The 16,326-nt window shown below is 49.3% G+C and overlaps 1 protein-coding gene across 2 annotated transcripts in view; it reads left to right on the top strand.

Moving 5' to 3' along the window:
- Positions 1-16,326, top strand: part of LOC105283676 (LIM/homeobox protein Lhx9) — a 172,974-nt gene that overhangs the window by 149,321 nt on the left and 7,327 nt on the right. The window lies entirely within an intron of this gene.

Below are 16,326 nucleotides of genomic sequence, written 5' to 3'. Positions count from 1 at the left end.
TCGATTTACAGCCGTGTAGGAGGGATGGCGCGGTGGACCAGGACGAAACGGAAGGAGGAAGAGAGAGAGGGAGGGAGAGAGAGAAAATGCACGAGAGAGACGGAGTAGGGAGAGTGCGGAGGGGTGGATGGTGGGTGCCACAATCACCGAGATGCGTCCAATCACCCCCAGCCCCCGACGCCATCGGGTTTCGGGCGTACGGACGAGGGGCTGAAGGGATCGAGGAAAAGGGGAATGACAGTGAGAGGGTGAGAGAGGGAGAGAGAGAGAAAGCAGAAGGGAGGGAGGGAGAGGAAGAGAAAGAGCGAGAGAGAGAGCGGCCAATCATCGCTCGGCTTTCCGCTGGAGCGACGTCGTCGTGATGCTGGTTTGTCCTAGATGTGCAATCAGACGGCTTCCAGCCCTCTAGCTTGCTCGGCTGGCTCCTTCTCCCTCCATCTTTCTGGCCGAATACCAAATTCCAGCAATTTGGTAGGTAGGTACTTTGTTGAATCAACATGATTGGGCTTGACGGAGCCCGGCGATGCGCCATGCCATGCAGCGCAGCGACGAGCGACGGCGACGAGTCGACGAGTCGAGGACGAACCAGCGAACACGTCCAGACGAACGAAACTGGTTGCCGAACCCTTCGCGGAACTCTTTCCGGGATGGCCGGCGCTGATGATCCCGGGATCGTCCGCTTGCGGTTTTGATTCAATTGCCAATTTAATTGCAGCTCAGGATACGCCAACACGGTAGCGAGATGATTAATAGCCGTGGATTAATACAGCCATTATCGCGAATTAACGTGTACACGGATTAGGTTCTTTGAATCCAAAGAGTAACCACAGCTTATAGCGAGGACAGAAAATAACAGAGTAACACTGATGAAAAACATGTACTTCAACCATATCGATAATAATGACAATATAACATCAGCAATGGGAGTAATAGCAGCGGTAATAGTACGGTAACGGTGATAAGAGAGAAAGATATTGTCGATCGCGTTCGCGTGAAAGAGAACACGGCGTATTTTCCGCGCTCGATTCAGCCCGCATCGCGCCGGGGGAGGCACGTACGTAGACGGTAGGTCGCCGGAGGTGCTGAGGGAAACGAAGAAGAGGGCGGGAACGGGGATCGGTGGGGTGGCACCGGCGATAAGGGGTTCATTAGAGGCAGTTTATTACTGCCTTTGAAGTCTCTCGCGTGTTGCCGTTAAGTCGCTCGATATCTCGTAATATCTCGCTCTAATCTCGCGAGGAGAAGTTAATTGCTACCTTCGCCCCCGCCACCTTCTCACCTCCGACCGACCCAACGCGCTCCTATCGCGCTCGCCGCGCCACCCCCTGTGGCCACCTCTCTCACCCGTCACCCTGCAGACTCCCTCGCACATGTCGCCTTTACAATTAGACGCTTAATTCGGGCCACCGCCGGGCTGAAATTTTCACCACCCCACCTGGCTGCGCCGCCCCTCGGCCGCCTCGTCCGCCGCCGCCCGCTTCGACCGCGGCTCGAGTCGAGAATTTCCCGTCCTTGGTCAGCAGCCACCTCGAACTTCGTAATTTCTGAGTTCGATGAATGTCCCATGATCGCGTGGCTACACCAAAAATTTACGTGACGCTGTGAATAGTAAGATGAACGAGTGGAAGATGGCAGGATAAAATAGCTTGAGAATCGTTGTAACTTTAACAACGTAAGAAATATTGCAAACGTTTAATATATTTAACAAAGTGTAATATATTATATTTAACAAATTATTTTACAATTGAAATATTAATGAGTGAAGAAAATAATAGGTGTCTTTGATCCTTGAAGCATCACAGTGTTCGAAGCATCGAAGTGGTTCGAAATAAAATTATAAAACTTCCATTCTCTTTCTGTTTCTCTCTATTATTTATTACTCGCCGATTCATCCACGGTACTAATCATTACGGTACTAATCAGTAACAAAGTCTCATGCATAATATATCGTATGTATATTCCCAAAGCTTCTTAGAGATGGCAATATCAATATGGGAAATTCGAGCTTATTACGAGTCGGAATCGCGTGTCGACTCACCTTTTGGAGAACACGCTAGTGTTTGTACAATACGTATGCCTGCGTGTGCGCATAGTCGTGTGGTACCGGCTTGTAATTATTGTAATTTTCACCAGTAAGAAAGTTTATTGCGTCGTCGACGACGAGAACAGTTTTCACGTGCGAGTCGCCAACGACTGTTTTTGCTGAAAGGAAGAACGTGTCATGGCAACGATTATCGAAATAATGCATGAGATGATTGGCTCGTAGTTAATTGGCTGTGATACCGTATAGTGATCTGACAGAGTTATCATTTTCAGCGGAAATTGAAACGATTAAGTTATGATCTAGCTGCACATATTTATTTCTTTCATTGACAAAGTCATTGATATTATTGAAAAATAATATCAATAACATGCAAATTAATTACAAGATTATTCAGGCTCTGTCCTGAATTTTATCACGTCAACTCTTGATTGGATTACAATTCTCTGTTAAAGGAAAGGCATAAGCAGGTAACAGTAATAGCGCGATTGGTTCATGTTAAGATTGTATGCGCGCAGCCGAAGATACCGGAGCGACAGTTTAATCGAAGCATAATTCGGCCATTAAATCAATACTATTCGTTACAATCCCGACAAGATTGCGCGGAGGAGAGGCGCGGGGCTCGCTGGAAGGAAGAGGGGTAGAGGGGAGGGAAAGGGGACGAGCGAATAGCCGCGGCACATAGAGAGGAATTAATCCGTTCAACTTGACAGCGATTTCACGGGGGAAATTAAGAGAATACCGCAGAAGGTGGTTACGTTGCTGCCGTTGGCGGCGCGTATGCGATGGTAGAGGCTGATTCACGAAATGTTTGCGCGATTTCGCGATATTCGCGTTTGACTCCGCATCAAACCGAGTAATGATATTTGAACAGGCCCTTGTGTGTGATCTAACGATGTTGGCTGCATGGATGGATTGAAGAGAGAAGGACGACCGGCCGGAGGACCACGATCGAGTCGCGCTAATCGAGATGAGCTTCGGGCTCCGCCGTAGCTCGCTACCGCGACCACTCGCAGAGATCGGCGACCGATGATGATTTAATTAATTGAATTCAATAATTCAGCCGTACGTGTTTCTTTACCGCGCTGAATTATACGGCTAATTATTTAACATTAACGCGGCGACAATTAAAAAGTGAGATAGACGAGATCTAATTAAACTTTCACGAAGGATCGGATTTATAAATTCGCCCGGTAAATTTATAATCCAGAGAGAAAGCCTGTATTTGTAAATTAAGTTCAGTTTCTTTGAATAAGAATTCCAACGACAATAGAAAGGAGGAGAAAGTACAGCCGTTACACAGGCATAGAATATATACGCAGAGATATTTTACATAACTTTCCGGATATACGAAAACTATTGCTCTCTGTTGAATCCTGCATCTCCATATTTCTGCATAAATCTGAAAGAACATTACATGTTTATTGTTTAAATTGATGAATTCAATTAAATCGAGAAATCGCATTATTCGAGCATTGGCATCGCACATGCGCGCGAATGAAGACATCCGCTAGGAAACCACGTGGTTCGTAATTAAATACAACAATCTTAAGTGTAATACATGCGTGCGCGCGCGAGCAAATGCGCGCGGTGGATTTGCTCGGAATCCAACGGACGCTTTGGTCTCCCTTTGAGAGAACGTTTTATGCGCGTCGCGACGAAAAAGAGGAAGATGTCTGTCACATTTATCATTGCCGAGATATTAGGTGGCATTTATGCCGGCCGCGCGTTGACAAGCCGCCTTTGATGGTTAATAATAGCCATCGTGCGGTTAAACGCGTTTTTAATATTTCAGCAATTGCCCTATAGATAAGAGAAACCGGGTCTCTCTCCCTCTTCTGAACAAAGCGTAAGAGACCCCCGAATCCAGGGATCCAATTATTACGCGTATAACCGTCGTCTTCGCCGCGCTTAATACAAGACTTATAGCTCGCGTTCACAAATTATTTCCTGCGTCGGATCGATCGCTCGGCAAATGGAGCGTGCTCGTGGAAAAGGACCTAATCGCCAAAGTAAAGCCCGCATTACGCTCGTACGGTAGGTTTATCTGTGATCGAAATACACGCAGGAGAGGGCGAGCCTTTTCCACCCGTTGAATAATAAATAACGCGATCTTCGTGCCTCGAAACGTATTTGTCCCGACGTTGCCCCCGTGTCCTTTGACAAAACCGCTCGATAATGTCGATACCCATATTCCGCGCGTAACTAATCCTGCAGCGTTTGAGGAACCGACGAAAAATGTGAGAAACGCAAAACGGAGGTGAATTCACTCACAGAGCTGTCGCCGAGACGAGCGCGCGTGATTAAATTCTAAATTTTATAATGCCGTATCACGGAACCCGTACGTGGATAATCGAACTGATGAATAGCGAGCGAGTACACGCACGAAAGCAGTCCGGTAAATACTGTGCTCCATCATTTCATTTGAGAGTCGCGATATGTTAACGAAAAATAGCGCGAGTGCATTCAACGCAAGATACGGCGCGGCACGGCACGGGCGGGCGACGCGAGTGCATGCACGCATTCGCGTACATACGGCGGCGCAATCATTTTTCATTTGTCGCACGCATGCTAATTACGGCGTGGTGCGTAGATTTTTTGAACGAGAATTTATTGAGTCCGCCCCGGCCCGTGCGCCGCCCGCACCGGACGTCCAGCCACGATGTTATCAGCGCGGAAAAAGCGGGTCTAATTGATACACACGGACGGAACGTGGCGGGCAAAATCGATGCACAACCGATCAAGAAATATCGTCAGGTGGTCCAGCATTTTTTTCTGAATAAAGGAGATTGTTGTTTCGAATTACGACGTATTCCACGATAAGCGCAATTTGATTGACGTTTGCAGTTCACGTAGATTATTTAAATTTATCATAAGATGTCCCTATAATTCCATAATTTTAATTATACAAATTGTATGCAAATGTATTTTGTCTTTCTATTCTTATTCAACAGTTATCATCTTGCAAATGTAAATAATGTAAATAATCGCGTGTTATTATTATATTATTCACGTGTTTTGATACATGGGATAAACTGAAAGATCAGTGTCGGTCACCGGTAGCCGTCATAGCAATGAGTGTGTCAAAGTTTGCTCATAAGTTAAGTTTTGTGTTCTTAGCGAAAAGGGAGAGACAAAGATTGACACGGGCATAGTGATAAATTCAGTAAATCAAATTCAAATTGAATTTACTTATTCCGCGCGGTCGTTGGTGTCGAAACATACCGGGTGGTTGTCGCCGCCGTCATCAAAGGCCCCCGAGACAATATTCCGCGGCGATTCATTAGGCGCGAACGAAGGATCAGCATGAATTTGCACATCGTCGTGCATTAATGAAACTGTCCGAGAGCGGCGGGGCGGTGAAAGGAAAACAGCGTGGCGGAAGAGGGAGCGGATCGTCGCGTGGATTAAGAGCGCGAACGTTAATTCGTGCGCGCGGGCGGTTTTTCGCAAATTGCAGTTAGCTGTTCCGCGTTACTTTTACACGCGGACGATAACGGGACGGGTGGTTGAGAGGGTAACGCGCGGTACGTGTAACCCCGATGAATAAGCCGTTTGTATTTTAGCCGGCGCTATCGATAATGGAAGTCGGCGGCACGGCGGTGCGCGCGTTCGTCTTTTTGCGCCGAAAGCGTACGCTTCGACGTTTCTATTAATCGGTCCCGCCGATTTTCCCGCGATGAAACGGTACCGCGGAAAATTAAATAGATTCACCGTTGCCAGACGCGCGCGCGCGAGCGTTTTTCCCGTTAATACCGTGTATACCGTCGTGAGCTCGCTTTAATATTCAAGTTTATCGTTCGCCACGTTACGTATATAATGAAAATGAATTACCGCTTATCTTTCCCCGGTCCTACTTCGGTTCGTCGTACTTAAAACGTCATACGGAATTTCCGCGGTAACTAAACTCAGAAGGGCGCACTTCGCCCTCCCGCACTTCAGGGTGGCTCCGTCAAAGTTGGCGAGCGCGCACGGCTATAATAATAATCCTATTTCGCGACTGCGAGCGGCATAGCAAATAGCCGCGCGATGTGAATCGACGAGGCGGTGGGAGGAAGGTCGGAGGGGCAAGGGACACCGGCGGAGGAACAAGAGACGACGAGGGGCAGATAGCGAACAGGTCAGGGGTCGTTCCGATGGGAGTTCGGGGGTGGTTGTAGCGTGTACCCAACCTAATAACCGCGATCAGCCATCGCTTATGTGTACCTAATATATCAAATTATGGCGGCGTGCCTTGAATGACAAACCACCGTGCTAGACATAGAAAGGGGAGGTACCAACGACCGGAATATATCTGGCTGTCAGCCATATCGCCCTTTGAGGAAGCCGCTCCTCAGTAACCCTTCGACGTACCGGTGTGCGTTTCCTTCTTTTTCTCCTGAAATCTGCCATTGACATTAAAGCACTCGTCGAGTGTTTAGTCGCGTCTGTCTTTGCACTTTGGAACGACGAAGAGCGAGGAAAGAACGCGAGCCAGACAGTCAGCCAGCCAGCCAGCCAGCCAGCCACTCGACTTTAACTCGACTCGCTGCAGTCCGTCGTATTTGTTCGATCGGCCCAGTAATTTATTCCGCGCTCTTTAATTATGTTCTCGCGGCCGTCACGGTATTACATAATCGAACGAAACGTAGTATCTCTCGCTCTCGTCGGTGCGCGCAAGGCCGTTATTAGGTATTAGGTAACGCGCATACGTGTATACACATAATTACGCCGCAAGTACGTGCAAATACACCCAGCCAATTAACCACGAAAACGGACCTATCCCCGGATCCGCCGACGTTCCCCCGTCCCCCGTCTCTCATTCTCTCTTGCTCTTTATGCCGTGGTATATTCATATCGCGTAAATCCTAGAGGACTCGTATCCTACAAATCTTCCCTAAAATATCAGTCCGCCAAACGGCGCACGTGATCCTAATTAACTCTTTAGCGAGTAAATTAATGTCTTTTTCGTATTAATAGAGCATCAGCCGCTTCATTTATATTTTATCCGCTTGACCGGGGTGTACCAACAGAATTAATTAAATGCGCGCAGTAAACTAACGAAATCGCCCCCTCCCATCTCCTATGAAAGGGTTAACGCATTGGTCACGGGGCGGACCACTTTCGAACAGCCCTGAGACTGCATTCTCATCCGCTTCTCGAAATCGAACAATCCGACTAAATCGGCCATAATTTATCGGAAATATTGTACACATTCACCCTGGCCGATCGCGCGCGAGGCGCAGCCTTCTATGTTTCATCTCCGTTTCGCTCGTTTATTCTCTCCCTTTCAGCCTCTGCTTCTGTTTCATTTTCTACAACCGCTCATCTCTCTCTCTCTCGCTCTCTCGTACTCTCTTTGTCTCTTGCGCCCATGCGCACGCACACATCGGCGAACCACCTCGTTATACAGATACACGGATGCGTCTCGTTTCATCCCTGGTAATTGCTTATTAAATTCCTGGGGGTTGAGGTAAACATCCCTCTTCCTCCTCCTCATACCCTTGCACTAACCCTCTTCCACTTGCGCCTCGCTCTCTCACGAAGCTATCGCCATTTCTCCATCTACCTGCAGTGGAAGGGAAACGTCCGACAGAATTGTTTTCCCGTTACCGTGAAAATATGCCGGAGGGCGGATCTTGCTGCGTAATTGGATTATTAATTAGATTGTTAATGAGACAAATTTCACGTGGAGGGGAATGGGGTGAGCGCGGCGGTATGACGAAGCACCGCGTCGATTTCTCGCAGAGAGTTCCTCCTCGCTGATGGATCTTAAATAGAATCCTTTAAGTACCAATCATATCTGCTTTATTAATATTGATCGAATATTAAACGAACGTTTCAATTAGACGCCATGCATCGGAATACGAAATGCTGTTTCTACGTGACCTGCATCGCGGTAATGCATCGCGGAATTTACGAGCGAAATACATATCGATCAGGTCGATCTCTTTCGGTTTTTTATATCGAATTTTATTTCGTGAGATAAACAAATTTTCAAGCGGTTGCGGTAAACGACGAAAAACGCGCATTAATTTATCGTGCCGCGGCCCGATCTAAATTATTAAGCCGTCAACATAAAACGACTCGGCGCGAAAAGTAATTTCCGGTTTCAATTTTGATTCCGATCCGCGAGTGATGCCGGAAATTCGATGACGCGTTCCGGCCGGCCTGTAGTTGGCAAGATTAGAACTCGTGTTTCGAAATGCCGTGCCACAGGTGGTTGCCAAGTGTCTCATTCCGCGGGTCGCCAAATTTTCGACGTGGCGTATCGGTTTTATTGGTATATCGAGTATTTTCTTCGGTCGCGAGCGCGCGCGCGTATCGCTCGCTTTAATGCGACCGAGTTTTCGATAAGCATCGTACACGCGCGCTCGTTTCGCGATCGCCGTCGCCGTTGTTGCCGTTGCACTATCAGTGCGTTGTACGGTCAATCGGAAAAGGTTTATAAATAGTGTTGTTTCTCACCGAGTTTCCTAAACGGATTCAGTATTCACGGCGCAGTGCACACACGCCGGAGTCGCGAAACCGGTTTGACAATTAATAGCACTAGAATCTATGGTAACGAGCAATATCGCGAGTTGTCAAAATTTCCGTCGTAATGGCGAGGAAAGGGGAAGGGGGGCGAGTCGGCACGAAGAAATCGTAAAAATCAATAGGGTTTACGCGCCGTCGAAAATCGACGCTCGTCGCGCGACGTTTACGAGCCGGTCAGCAATGGCCGATATCGTCGCGCCTTATCCCCACCGATCCTTCTTCCTCCGGTCTCTCGCCGCGAGGCAATTATCCTTAATTCGGTCCCATGGACCCCGGAGGCCGCCGTCTCCCTTTCCCCTCCCGGGCTTGCAGAAAAAAAGACGCGACACGTCGAAACGACGGCGACCAGAAGAAATGTCGTTCAATCTACATAATCATTAACAGAAAGGAAATTTATTTAATCCTGCGGGCGAAGGACTCGTTATTTCCCTCGAACTAATTTAAATACATTTGCCCCGTGGACGCTAAATTAGAATCCAATTTCGGCGTAATTCTGTGCTATTAAATGCGATTGGACCTACCTCATTCCCCCCTTCCCCCCTCCTCTCCTCGTGTATACATATCGTTGATGGTTCAAAGAACGCGAAAGACACGATAGACGAGATTCAACCTGGGCGGATTTTCGGCCAGGCTGCAAGCGGTGCGCATTCGATTCTACGACGCGTGGAATAATGGAGTCTTCACCCGGCGAGGTATTAAATAATCATCCAATCAACGTTCGGGGTACTCGAGGTGAACCGAAGTCTTTAGGGAGCAATCTGCATGTTAAGAGGTAGTTAATACCTTTTTGCCTAGCCGGCCCCGGCCGACTCGCCGATCATTTCGCGTATGTCTTTTCGTGAGCCGAACGTGCGGCTGACCGTGATTGGCTTCCCCGGAACACGCGCGTCGCATAGACCACCGTGGAGCCCTTTGCGACTCGCATTTTGCAAGCTACCGGACACACATACATACATACAGATACGACGAACGCTGAAAATACTCATTGCTCGTGTCGTGGAGAATCGATGCTGCCGATTCCGAAGCTGCGAAACTCGCTTCTCCGGAATGATTCGATTGCTTGCGCGAGTCCTTCGCCCAACGTCGCTCTTGTTACCACGTTTATCACGTTTAAATCTCACATGGTCCTACGAAGTTATTCGCAAGCCGGAGGGGGGGGGGGGTAGAAAGGAGAAAAGTAGAAAATGGCACGCTTCCTATCATCGAGATCGCTGATCAACCGTTTCCGCGCCTCGTATCTTCCCGCGCACGTGCTCCCGAATTTTTCATTCCGAATTTCGCGCGCGCCGATAAAACGCGCGAGTCCTGCGGACGCGGTGGAGAGAAGTATTTGGCATAGGTCAGACGGGGGAGAGGACCGAGGGGATGGATTGTACCATCGCGCCGGCCAGAAATGGGCATTTTTCAAGCTCTATCTGTCGGACACACCGGCGTGCGCTATCTTCCTCCCATTCGTCCCTCTCGTGCGGTAGCGGCCGTCCAAAGGGGTAGCTGCGGTGGGCAGGAAGGGGGCGAGCCGTACGCGGGAGTAAGTTGCGGTGGGGTGGCTGCAGGGGTGGACGCGTCGGGGAGACCCTGGTAATGAGGGAATGCGTGCCGCACTCCTGATAAGGGTGTATCTGCTGTTGCACTCGTGTTTACACCGTGAGACATCCGTCGCATTACGCGACCACGCCCGCCATACGGTTCTTTTTCTTTTTATTAGGTGCACCAATAAAAAAATTCCCCACATTATTCTGCTGGCAGTTTCGGGCGGCGCGGTATCGCGGACGCACCGTCCGCCTCGGATGACGGTTGATGGTTCGCTATATCGCGAGAAATCAGATCGAAATCCGTCGGAGAGCCCATAGAAATTCCGAAGTTTCTGTAAAAACGCGCACTAGCGGTACGAACTGTTTATTAAAATGCTTGAATATCATTACGTTGCCGTTTCCATCGGCGGTTTCCCATATTTCGCGGTATGCAACGAAGCGTAAAATCTTCTCAAGATTGCATTGCATTTTTCTCTCTCGGATCGGTATCCAGGAACACGAGCGAGAGCAGCTACACATCCAGCTTTGGAATTCACGGATCATCTGCTATGAGTGGCTAAATTCGTTCGAGGACGAAACTGGTCATCGTTATCCGAAGTATCTGACGTAACATTAGCGACGTTTCGTTCGCGGCGCATTTATTATTTAACATTACGAAACGGTTTTACTCGTTTATCCGGCCGGCGGGACGGGCGGAATCGAAGTTGAGCGGAGCGGGACATCGATTTTACGATTACACGCGCGTGTACGCGGGGTCTGTGTGTTTAAACTGCTCCTAGATATGTATCAATACGCCGGGGGTAACAACCCTGGCGCTTATAAAGCGTTGTGGGCTTAATATTTCAAAGATTCATTAATAACGGAACGGCAGAAAAGAGTTCGTCACGAGAGGCCTCTCGCCGGAATCGCCGCTCGGCGGTTTCGCGAGTTTGCGAGTTCGCGGCGGTTTCGATCGTGCGATACGCCTCGCTCGCGCGCGAGTCGCAGCGACGTTAGATCAATACATCAAATTAATACTTTGTTCATTCGCGTTGCACCGCGTTAAATGTTGAGGAATGCACGCATATGTTGCTTGTATTATCGCAAGATTTACATCGCAGTGTTCTCGCGCGCTGTTGGGTTTCTGCATAAAGTCGCTATTTCCGAAATGTCGTAAGGCAGCAAACATTAGCACACACTCCATCCTTTTACTGCCCAGCGATTACGCGTTTGACAGCGCCGGTCGTAAATCTTTCGCGAAGTTTCGCGTCGCGTAGCCGGTATTTAGCCAACATCGCCGCAGCGCGCGTAATATCATCCGAGTCGCAACGACGGATAACTCGATGCGCCAAAGTGCATACAGGCCGCGCAATGTCCGTTGCTCCGCGCTCAACAAAAGTTTCTAAACGGTACGGTAATAACAATAATAACTTTTGCAACTCCGTCGCCGCGCGCGCACACGACGACGAAACGAAGAGCCTGGCTCGTCCGTTCGCTCGCGCGCGCGAGTACGCAGCCTGCGGCGCGTAAATTGAACGTCCAACTTGTATTTATATGATAATAAGCGCGTTTAAATATACCCAGTGTACCTAAACTCGCTACTTAAATATCGGACGATTACGTCGGCTTTCTTCCGCGGACGCGCCGCTTACCTTATGCGCGCTCGTGCAACGAATCTATATGTGTGGATGTATGTATGCATCATGTATGTGTGTAATGCGGTATATGTGCGTCTGCCTGCGTGTCTGTGTACGCGTAATAACATCCAGTAGCCTCGTATTTACATATTTAGAGAGCCCGCAACTTTCCACGAGTTTCAGTTAAACGCGCTTTTATCCCTCCGAGAGTATCTCTTCCTCTCGTACTTCCGCCTCCTTACGGACTATCCGCCTCTCTTCGTCGACTCCTCTTCCGCCTCTCCTCCATCCTCCTCCTCCGCCGTCCCATCCTCTTCATGCCCTCAACCTTCTTTCAAATCTCGTTGTACCGCTCGCGATGAACGTCGCGCCTAAATCCTGAATAATTCAGACGATTCCGCGAATCCCTCGAATGCTCATATCACTCGTATCGTTCCAGAAAATCCCAATGTGCCTGCCGCGTGACGTCGCGACGTCAATACTTGAATTTTTCCACGCGAATTAACAAATTTTGTCACGCGATTCGCCAGCGTGACGCGTTCATTATTTCCCGCTTTCTTTCTCCCTTTTTCACCCTGCTGCCTGTTTTACCGTCTCTTTCTCATTGCGACTCTGCCTATTCCTCTCGCTTTCTCTTCTTCGCTGCTGCCCAGGATGGCGGAGGATCGGTGAGGTGATACACAGGAGGTTGGTTATAATTTTAATGACGGCGTGTCCGCGCGCGCAGACTATTAAGAATACGCGTCGCTAGAAACTTTTAACGAGACGCCGCGCCGCCTCTCCTCTCCTCTTCTTTCCTCTCTTCTTCCTCTCTCTACTCTCTCTCTCCTCTTCGTCTCCACTCTTCTCTCCTGATTCCACGCGGGACCTTCGTCGACGGTGGCACGAGAGAGGAAGAGAGGATCAGGAAGGGGAATGGAGGTTGCGGTGGTAGGCGACTCGGCATTATGTATTTTATAATGATCTCACAACAAAATTGCAATTTGCAGCGGGCGATGTCGTATCTTCTACGCGCGCACGCGCATTTTCTTTGCTCTCCCTCTCTCCTTCGTCCTCTTCGCTCTCCGCGCCTCTTCTATCCTCCGCGAGTTTTCTGTCCTCTCGCTCGCAGGGCTGGCTCGTCGGGTGGACCCCCGGTTAGACGTCTCGTGAGAAATTCGCGATTGGAATGAAAAGTTTAAGGCTGACGCGCATGACGCAACTGACCGAGCAATTTTTAAAGGCCACCAGATCATTAAAAAGGTTTCTCGTTTTATATCTCTCTTTCTTTCTCCCTTCAATCTTCTTCGTTTACTTTTGAATTGGTTGTTTTCAATATTTATTGGCTCGTCACCCTCACAATTTTTCTTCATTTTATTTATTGTTAATTTAATTCCTTCTGATAACGAAGACTTATGTGACGCTCCCGCGGGGAGGAGGCACGTGCACAGGAAAAGATGAGATTAACATCAGACTTGTGCGACGACCGTGTAATTCCCGGTTAAATTTCCGCAAAGTTAATCGAGATTCGCACGATGTTAAACGCAATGTCAGATGAGCATTGGAGTGCACCGGGTGCACGTTCATCTGGTTACGTCGCTGCTACGTGGATTTCGTTCCCTCGACGGCGGCTGCGGCGGCAGGTCGCGCGCGCTCACACCTGCGAACGGCCGCTTTACCTGCGATTCAAAAGAGATCCTTTCTGTGTCGTCATCCTTCCTCCTCCGTCTCTCTTTCCCCGGGTCTTTCGCGTTCCCTCGTCCCCTCGATCCCTTGGCTCATCCGCGCGTTCCCGTCATTTCCTCGGTTTTTCTTTTCACCTTGCCTTCTTTTTCTGTCCCCCCTTGTCACCCCTCTCCGTTTTCCTTTCCTTCCCACGCTCCCTTTTTTCCGGGCACGTCGTTATCTACTCGTTTAACTCCGCCGCTCGTGGCCTACCTCGAATCAAGTATCACGTATACCTAATGGCGCGGATTTAAAACGCACCGCGCGCTCCTGAAGAACGGTCCCCCCGGCCCGGAGGTGGGGAAGGGGACCGGGCCCCCGGTCATTGGCTACTTAATATCACCTCGAAATTTTTATATACTCACGCATACTCGTGTATCTAATTTACATTTAGATAAAGTATGGTAATCCCCTCCTCACCCCTCTTATTAAATACAGTCGTTACCATATTAATTTTATTAGAAGAAATTCGGTCACTCTCTACGTCGGGCCAGCTCTCTAATCACGTAGACGGGGAGGGAGAAAAAAAAGGGAAATGAAAAAGGACGGCATTCACCGTGCCTCAAATAAAAACCGCGCAACATATACGACACCATCGTAATGTATTTATACGCATTGATTATGTATACAGCGTATACATGCGACTGTGTTAATGCACACGCGCATGCATACGGTACCAGTCACGATTGATCGATGCTTCCACCGCACAACCCGCTTGTTACGGGGGTGGCTCGCGCGAGAGAGGTAGAGGGTACACATCGGGATGGACAAACGGGGGAGACGGAGGTTAGACCAGGAAACAAAGCATGCAATCGGAACGTTAATTACATTAAAATGAATCGGAGATCGGACTAATCGGAATTGTCTTGCGTCGGCGCTGAACAATCGCGCTGTAATGCGGAATCCAATTTTCCAAGTTAGATCACGATAAACCGCAATATCGCCGCCGAAGAAAATAGCCGGCTCTCTCGCAGGTTGTCTTCCGGATTGGATTAAAGTGCGTAACCCCTACTGCTCTTCCCTTCCCTCCCTCCTCCCCGTGCAAGTCGCGACACTCGCGATGAGGTTTGGGGTGAACGCAATATGTGACGAGAGTGTCGCACACGCTCACATCGCTTTCTGTAATCTGTCGCTTGTAATTATCATTGTTCAATATATAATATCTCGCCTGTGTTGCTCCTCCGCTGCGATAATTACGTTTCCTCTGCCCGTCCCGTCTCGCTTTGTTCGGCCTCGACGTGCGTTCGTTTCCGTCGCTGCGCCGTTCAATATCTCAGACAGCTTCTAATACGAGCGCGCGCGTTGTTCGGCGTACACTTCCAAATTGCGCTCGAGCGGCTAATAGGAATTTTGATTGACTGAATTAAATAGTTATCGGAGATCCGCTTTTTTCTTCCCGCCTTTTCCTTTCTTTTTGCATCGATTAGCTTTATTAAGACCCCTCGCTCGTTTGTGGAACGTTAAAGGTGGGAAGAAGAGGGGACAGAGGGAGGCAGGGAGATGGAGGGTGGACGAGTCCTCGCGCGGCGTGCGAGCGGATTGCGAGAGGATGATAGGAGGAAGGAGAGAGGGAGGAGCGGAATGGAGGATGGGGTGAAAGGAAGTTCACCGAGGCAATTTGTTGTTAAGTCGGAACTCATTTTCTAGAACCCACACCCGACTAATGCCGCGACTGGGCCTGCAGGCCACCTCATTACCAGACCTAGTCAATTTCAATTTAATTTGCCAGTCGGCTGTTTCGCGGAAGGCGGTACGTGAGGAGGGAGGGAGGGAAGGCGGGCGGGTGGGACGGAGGAACGAGAAGAGAGTGGCGACCGCATCGCTTTTTAATTAAACTGGAAACCGAGGCCGCGATTAATCATTATTATCTAGAAAAATTAAAGCTAGCGGCGGGAATGTGTTTCGCTTGTTGCGTACATATGCATTCGCCATTCGCACACGCGGCAGTTTGCGCGCACGCGCGCGGAACGCAACGGATTTTATGCCGCTCGTACGGGGAGCTGTTGTGCATTACGCGAGCCACTAAAAAAGTGTGTAGACTCGTGTTTATTATGTGTACGCGATCGTTCCGAAACTCGTAACTCCAGTGGCAACTTGTACATGCGACTTGACGAAGAGAATAATCGATAGCTTCGACGAGTTATCTGACAAGCACTCGACGTTAACGTATTCTATTAGCATTATTAGGGGATCTGAAACGATGCGGAACGGATCCTGATTGAATCCGATAATTGCAAAAACGCGCGCGGTTTGCTTACGCGGGGTAGTTTCCATCCTCCATCGACGACATCATCAAAGAAGCGTAAACGCGTGCGCGCGCCCGCGAGGTGGAGGACCGCGTTCAAGGCGCGGATCAAATTGAAGGCGCGCACAAAGGCCCGCGCCGTGTTGGCCCGAAAATTTGGATTTTTAATCGCACAAAGCACTAATGAATCCATTTAGTCTCGCGAGAGTCCGCTCGACCCTCGCTCGACCCTCGCTCGATACTGGGATCTTGGATAAACGGACAAACGAACCAAATAATTACGCTAATTAAAGCCGCCCAATTTGTGCTTTAGACAATTAAAGTGCCGAGGGTAAGGTAGTCTAACTCATTAACAGGCGGGGGTCGCCCCACACACACGCGCTCCCGTGTGTGAATACACGTCATTTCGGCATACGCGCGCCCGCACCGTGTCCTTGTGTTTCTCTCTTATTCCCTCTTGTTAGTAACAGAGAGCGCGCCTCTGTGTGCGGCAAAGGGGCACGCATAATGAGCGAGGGTGCCCGGCCGAGTGGGTGATCCGAAGGGTGGATGGAGCACTTGGTCACGAATCTTTCGCTATCGACAGTTCGTCGTCTGATATAAGTTGTCACAGATGATACGATCGCAAACCGCGAATTTGTGAAATTTGTGAAAATTGTGAAAAAAAAGAAA

Source organism: Ooceraea biroi, chromosome 10, assembly GCF_003672135.1.
Source record: "Ooceraea biroi isolate clonal line C1 chromosome 10, Obir_v5.4, whole genome shotgun sequence".
Classification (NCBI taxonomy): Eukaryota; Metazoa; Arthropoda; class Insecta; order Hymenoptera; family Formicidae; genus Ooceraea; species Ooceraea biroi.
This window is presented reverse-complemented; position numbering and strand designations above follow the sequence as displayed.